Below are 7,211 nucleotides of genomic sequence, written 5' to 3'. Positions count from 1 at the left end.
TATAATCTGGACTGAGAAAAATGAATTAATACAAAGAGATGTAAACACAGAAAACAGAATTAGTAGATAAGGACATTAACATGGTTATTTTACATATATTTAAACAGGTAGGAGAAAGATTGCTTATGTGAAATGGAGGCATGGAAGACACATTTTTAAAAAGAGACCCATGTTGGGGCACCTGGGAGGTTCAGTAGGTTAAGGGCCCGGCTCTCTATTTATTTCTGCTCAGGTCATGATTTCCAAATCATGAGATCGAGCCCTGTGTTGGGCTCTGCACTGGACGTGGAGCCTGCTTGGGATTCTTTCTCTCCCTCTCCCTCTGCCTTTCCCACCCTCCCTCAATAAATAAATAAATAAAAATAAAATAAAATAAAATAAAATAAAATAAAATAAAATAAAATAAAAAGAGACCCATGTTGAACTTCTAGAGATGAAAAATAAAATGTTTGAGATGGAATATATACAGAATTTTCAAAACTCAGTAATAAGAGAACAAACTATTCAATGAGAAAACGAGCAAAAGATATGATCAGACATTTAACCAAAGAAGATACACAGATAGCAAATAAGCACATGAAAAGATGTTTAACATCATTAGTCATTAGGGAAGTACAAATTAAAACTATAATGAGATACCATTGCATACTGTTACAATGACTAAATTTAAAAAGACCAACCATACCAACCTGTTGGCAAGAATGTGGAGCAACTACAATTCTCATACACTGCTAACAGGAGTGTAAAGTTGTACCACCACTTTGGAAAATGGTTTTGGCTGTTTTTCAAAAAATTAAACATATGCCTACCATATGGCCCAGTCATTCCCCTGATATTGATACACCTAGATTTTTTCCCCCCGGGGGTTGGGCGGGGGTGGGGGGAGTGGGGAAGAAAACATATACTCACACAAAGACTTGTATATGAACGTTCATGGCAATTTTATTTGCAAGAGCCCCAAACTGAAATTACCCCAATATCCTTCAGTAGATGAGTAAACAAATCATGGCATATGCACATGTTTTGAGTTTAACTAAACCACTCCACAGTATTGCTGCCTTGGCCTCTATTTTGTTTGGCCAAGGGACCTGCAGGGACCTTACACTGACACTAGCCCCTCACGCAAGCACATACCCTAGATAACAGCCCACAGAGTCACATGCAAATGGAAGTTCCTGATACGACTTCCCCAACTGCCCTGTGATCAACAGTCTCCCCTGCCTTCCAGGACTTTCCCCTATGTGCCCCTTAGATGAGACCCCCACGGGGGCGCCTGGGTGACTCAGTCAGTTAAGCGTCTGCCTTCGGCTCAGGTCCTGATCCTAGGGTCCTGGGATCGAGCCCCTCCTTGGGCTCCCTGCTCAGGAGGGAGCCGGCTTTTCCCTCTTCCTCTGCCCCTCCCCCTGCTTGTATTCTCTCTCTCTCTCATGAATCAATAAAATCTTTAAAAAAAAAAAAAAGATGAGACCCCTGCAGAGCTTATGAGAAATCCTGCTTTCTTTGATTTTAATTAATAAATCTGGCCTTAGCCGGGGAACCCCAGAGCATTCCGCCTTGGGATCCTAATAAAGGCATTTGCCCCAGGTCCTGCCTCTTTCTCTGCCTGCACCCTGCCTTGTGTGGCCCCTCAAAGTGTGCCATGTACTTCCTCAAAGACCTATGAGTAATAATCTTCTTCTTCTTCTTTTTTTTTTTTTTTTTAAAGATTTTACTTATTTATTTGACAGCGAGAGAGGAACCACAAACAGGGGGAGTGGGAGAGGGAGAAGCAGGCTTCTCGCGCAGCAGGGAGCCTGATGCGGGGCTCGATCCCAGGACCCTGGGATCATGACCTGAGCCCAAGGCAGACGCTTAACAACTGAGCCACCTAGGTGCCTCTAAACTTCTTTATTTCTTTTGTGTTCTGTTGTTGAGCCACAATTTACCATCCAGCACCTGTGCTCTACTTAACAAATGTTAATTTAACGAAATCCTAACACCGTACAATGGCATACTAGTCATCAACAAAATAGAATAAACTATTGATATACACAACAACATGTATGAGTTTCATCATAATTATGCTGAAAGAATCTAGGGAAAAGAATATATGCTGTGTTGGGTGTTGCTTCCCGTTACTTATTACTCAGCTACTTTAACATACAGAAATTATTAACACAACGTTTTAACCAGTAAGGTGCTTAAAGATAATTTGTGGATTTGATTAAATTCTTGTTTTCAGGTACAGGTGACACCTAAATTAAGAACCTAGAATAATTTTAGAACTGAAAGAATTCCTTGAGATAAATTTATCCAACCGATGCCCCCGCTTCATCCCAGAAGTTATATGATTTACCCAAAGTCTTTTAATTAGTAGAAAACCTAGAATTCTAGCAAGTTATTTCTACTCACTGTGAAAAAGATCTCCTTTGAATTATGAACAAACCATAATTCTAAAACATAACCCTTTTTAGAAAACTGTCTTCAGAAATTCACTATTTGGGGGCTTTTTTTCTAAGGTAAAAAATGGCAATAACCACCAGGGAAATGCTTCGGATGAAATTGGTGATGTTTCAAGGATTTTTTTCAGTCCTATTTCTCTTGTTCTTTATTCAGTCAGATCCCCCTGCTGGAGAAAATATATCTTTAGATACCCTCATGTATTTTTCTCCACATATGCAAAATGTGAAGAAATGTAACTGCCTTGACCAGAGGGTGATTTTCTCTACAAACCAGCTTCTGGCAGGCCCAGAGACTTGAAGTGAGTAGGAGGAAGGATTTCCAGATAGAAATAAAATATCCCTGCTTGCCTCCAAGTCGTCCCACCAGTTTCTCGGTTGGTGGGGCTTGAACTAACAATACTGAGGGTGGAGGGTGAATGGGATCCTCGTGCAGATTACCTCTGGCTTGTGCAGCAGCTTTTCAGTTCTGTCCATCCCAGACCATCTTCTGAGACGGATGCTCTGCTACTACCCAGGTGAGTGGCTTACGACATGATATTACCAATCTTTTACATAACTATCACCCTCTTCCCGAGAATACCTGTGTTCCTGAAAGGGTTAAGATACACTTTGCTCTGGGTTTCCTAATTTTTATAGCTCCTTGGTTTAGCTTAAAATATTTAATTTGCTCTTTTCAGTTGTGATGACTGTTGGAATGTACAATATGTTATGGGGGTAAGTTTCTCAGATGTCTAGGGACGCCCATTCATTATTTAGGGCGGTAGTTCTCAAAGCATGGTCTTCTCTCATTAATGGCTTTGCCTCATACTTACATGAGAAAATAAAGACCCTCGGTAGAAACTCTCTCATTTTCCCACCTCCTATACAAATGGGCTGGCATCTGTGCCTATCTTCTCTTTTCACTTTATTTTGCAGGGATTACCTACTCCGCATCAAAGGCCTACCTTGACTTGTGCCTTGGATTCCAACCCTCAAGGACCTCCATCCATCAGTTAATTACCTTTGCTTTCTGTTGGGTCATTCTCATCAGCATATAATTTGCTCTAGTTTATCCTTTCTTTTTCAAATATCCTACCTTGATTCTGTATTGTTCTTCAGCTCTGTCTCATTTCTCTGCCCTTTTTTTTCAGCCAACATCTTTTTTTTTTTAAAGATTTTATTTATTTATTTGAGAGAGAGAGCACAAGCAGGGGGAGCAGCAGAGGGAGAGGGAGAAGGAGGCTTCCCGCTGAGCAAGGAGCCCAATGTGGGACTCGATTCCAGGACGCTGGGATCATGACCTGAGCAGAAGGCAGATGCCCAACTGATTGAGCTACCCAGGCGCCCCTAAGCCAAACATCTTAAGGGTTGTTCCCACATGCTCACTTCATTTGACCTTAATTCAGTCTTTTAAAAAAGTTTTTTGTATGTCTGTGTCAAAATTATATATCCAAATAGTTTAGACTCAAATGATTCTATAAGGAATTTTAAGACAAAGAGCAAATCCCTGGTCATTTTCATCTCCTCCCCCAGTTTCCCCTCCCTAGAGGCAACCACTCTAAAGTCTTTCAGGTAAATCTCTTGGTACATAGCTCCGTATCTTGAACTAATAGGTGTATCGCTACTCTTGGTCTTTATGTTTTAGGCAATATCTATTGGTTTCTCACCTTGGAAAATGAAGATTTATCCCCCTTTCTTCTTCTGTCACCACCACGCACATACGTGCATGTGTTTACATTACTATGACCAGGTATGTGTGATTTAGAGCTGAGCCATGTAGTAAAACTATTACCATCCTTCCTTTCCACCATGATAGTCTTACCCTGAAGATAGTTTCTTTTTTTTTTTTTTTTCTTTTCTTTCCTTATGTGTGTGTGTGGTTTTCTTTGTGGAGTTCTTTATTGTTTTTTCTCTTCTTAAAAATAAGAAACTTCTTATGTGAAAAAAGAAAGAGTAGAGACATATGCCCTTGCTTTTTTTTTTTCTTCTAAAGATTATTTCATAAGTGGTTATAGCCAACACTTCTGGTGCTGCATGCACATCCTCTCAGCCTTTACTATTGTGGAACATACCATCCTGACTTCCACTTGTGAATACACCTCCATTTTGCATGAAGGCTTTCTTTGGGACAAGTGCCCTCTCTACTTAGTGCACTGCAATCCAAAATTACCATGGAATGAACACTCCACTTCCTAGGAGTAGTCCTTGAAGAATGACGGAAGGGAGTGGTATAAATACACCAGCTCTCTCCTCTCAGGTAATATATTTTGAAACACGTATTCAACACCGTTTCTCGGAGTTACTCAGTGGGATTAAGCTCCAGTTACCCACAATGGCTGCTTTATTGACTGCCTTCATGTTCCTATATCATGTTCCCCCTTTACTAATGGTGTTTCCTGGGCTCACCTCCCATATAAATGACTTGTACTCAAATCCTTCTTTCCATGCCCCCTGCTTCTTGAACAACACAAATTAAGACAATTAGTGCTGAGTATTTCTTATTATATCACATTTTAGGGTCATGATATCTGGTGTCCCAGTTTTAGAAGATGCTAAAATTGATTAAACGGGTGCAGGTGGTATCAGCCTGATCCCTCCATTATAAAATTCCCTTTCCTACCTGTATTAGTCAGAGTTTTCCAGAGAAATAGAACCAATAGTATAGATAGATGGAGATTTATTATAAGGAAATAGCTCACGTGATCATGGAGGCTGAGAAGTCTCAAGATCTGTAGTCAGCAAGCTGGAGACCCAGGAGAGCAGATGGTACAGTTCCACTCCAAGCCCCAAAGCCTGAGAATCAGAAGAGCTGATGGCCTAAGTTCCAGTCTGAAAGATAGCAGGCATGACCCCCAAGAGACCAATGTTTCAGTTCGAGTCTGAAGGCAGGAAAAGACCAATGTCTTAGCTCAAAGTAAAGCAGGAGTTCTCTCTTACTTGCAGAAGAGTCATTTTTTGTTCTAATTACATCTTCAACTGACTGAATGAGGCCCACCCACATTAGAGAGAGCAATCTACTTAGTCTACTGATTCAAATGTTAATCTCATCCAGCAGCACCCTCACAGACTTACCCAGTATAATGTTTAACCAAATATCTGGACACCCTGTCACCCATTCAGGTTGATACACAAAATTAACCATCACACTATCTTTCACTGAATACTTTTAGCAGACACTAATGATTATTGCCTATATTAATTACCTCATCAGGTGTTTAAAATGGTGATTTTTATTTCTTTTTTCTTTTCTCTTTCTTTCATAATTTAAATTTTAGGTAGTTAAGATAAAGTGCAAGATTGGTTTCTGCAGTAGAATTCAATGATTCATCACTTACATACAACACCCAGTGCTCGTCATAACAAGTGCCCTCCTTACTACCCATCAAAAATGGTGATTTTAAAATGCTAATGTTCTTTCTGCATTTATTAGTTAAAATTTTATCAGTATAAACTGTTCTTCATCAACTATTTGATTACCCTGAAATACAGTTTGTATGGAAAGGGTGTGATAGGGATGCCTGGTTGGCTCAGTCAGTTGAGCGTCTGACTTCAGCTCAGGTCATGATCCCAGGGTCCTGGGATCGAGTTCTGCATTGGGCTCCTTGCTTAGCGGGGAGCCTGCTTTTCCCTCTGTCTGCCGTTCTCTCTGAGAAATAAATAAATAAAATCCAAGGGGAAAAAAAGGGTGTGATAAATGTGTCCTTTTTGATGACTTACATTTCTAAGTAGTTATCACTAATATACCCCCAAACTCCTTTTCAGTTGTCTGAATCATTTTCAGTATTGATCATTTCCATCAGAAGCTCTATTAATTTTGTCTTCCTGAACAAGACTCTCCAAGGGCCTTCTGACTCCTTGGAGAGCCTTCTGACTGAGTATCCTCTAGACCCAGTACATGGCTGTCATCCCCAGATCTTCCTTCACCATCAACCTGGGAATTCCCTTTGGGCAGTCTCCTGTGTGGAAACTTCTGTTCTCTGAATGCCATGTCTCCCTTTTTCCATTTAAGTGGAGCATATCTTCCACTATTTCCTTGAGAAAGGTATATAACTCCAAATTCTAGGTTGGAAATTATTTTCTTTTGGAACTCTGAAGGTATTGTTCTATTTGTCTTCTAGCTTTCAGTGTTTTTCTTGGTACCCTCAATTCATTTTCATTCCTGATTCTTTGTTTTTGAACTCTCCTTCTCCTTGGAAACTGGTAGGGTTTCCAAACAACAGTGCTGTGCTTTGTATGTTCAATTTTTATCCATTGAGCTGGACAGTCAGGGAAAGACTCAAGTCTTTCACTTCTAGGATATTTTGTTGAATAATTTCCTTGGTTATTTCTTCCTCTGATTTTTCTCTTTCTGGAATTCCTAATATTTGGATGTTGGGTTTCCTGGACTGTTCTTTCTTTTAAAAATTCTATTTCTATTTTAGGGGATTTTTGCTCTGCATTCTGTGAGATATATTCACCTTTTCTTCCACTCCTGCTATCTTGTGTTTAATTTCCAAGAGCCCCATTTTGGTTCTGAATACTTACGGCATTGCCATTTCATCGATAAATCCTTCAACATGTAGCTTTAAAATTACTCCTTAAAAAATATAACAACAAAGCTATTATCACCAAAAAATGTAAGCTTTAATATCAAGAATCCAGGGACTCTTCAAATTTCCTCTCTTGCTATATACATTAAAAATTCTTCTCTATGTGAGTCAGTGGTCAAATAAACTCCCTTTATTTTATTTAATTATATAATTAATTATTTTTTAAGATTTTTATTTATTTGAGAGAGACAGAGAGAGTGAC

This window comes from Callorhinus ursinus, unplaced genomic scaffold, assembly GCF_003265705.2.
Source record: "Callorhinus ursinus isolate GAN/ISIS: 27379988/994484 unplaced genomic scaffold, GSC_fseal_2.0 scaffold4, whole genome shotgun sequence".
Taxonomy (NCBI): domain Eukaryota; kingdom Metazoa; phylum Chordata; class Mammalia; order Carnivora; family Otariidae; genus Callorhinus; species Callorhinus ursinus.
The sequence above is the reverse complement of the archived record's forward strand: the minus strand, read 5'-3'. Positions refer to the sequence as shown.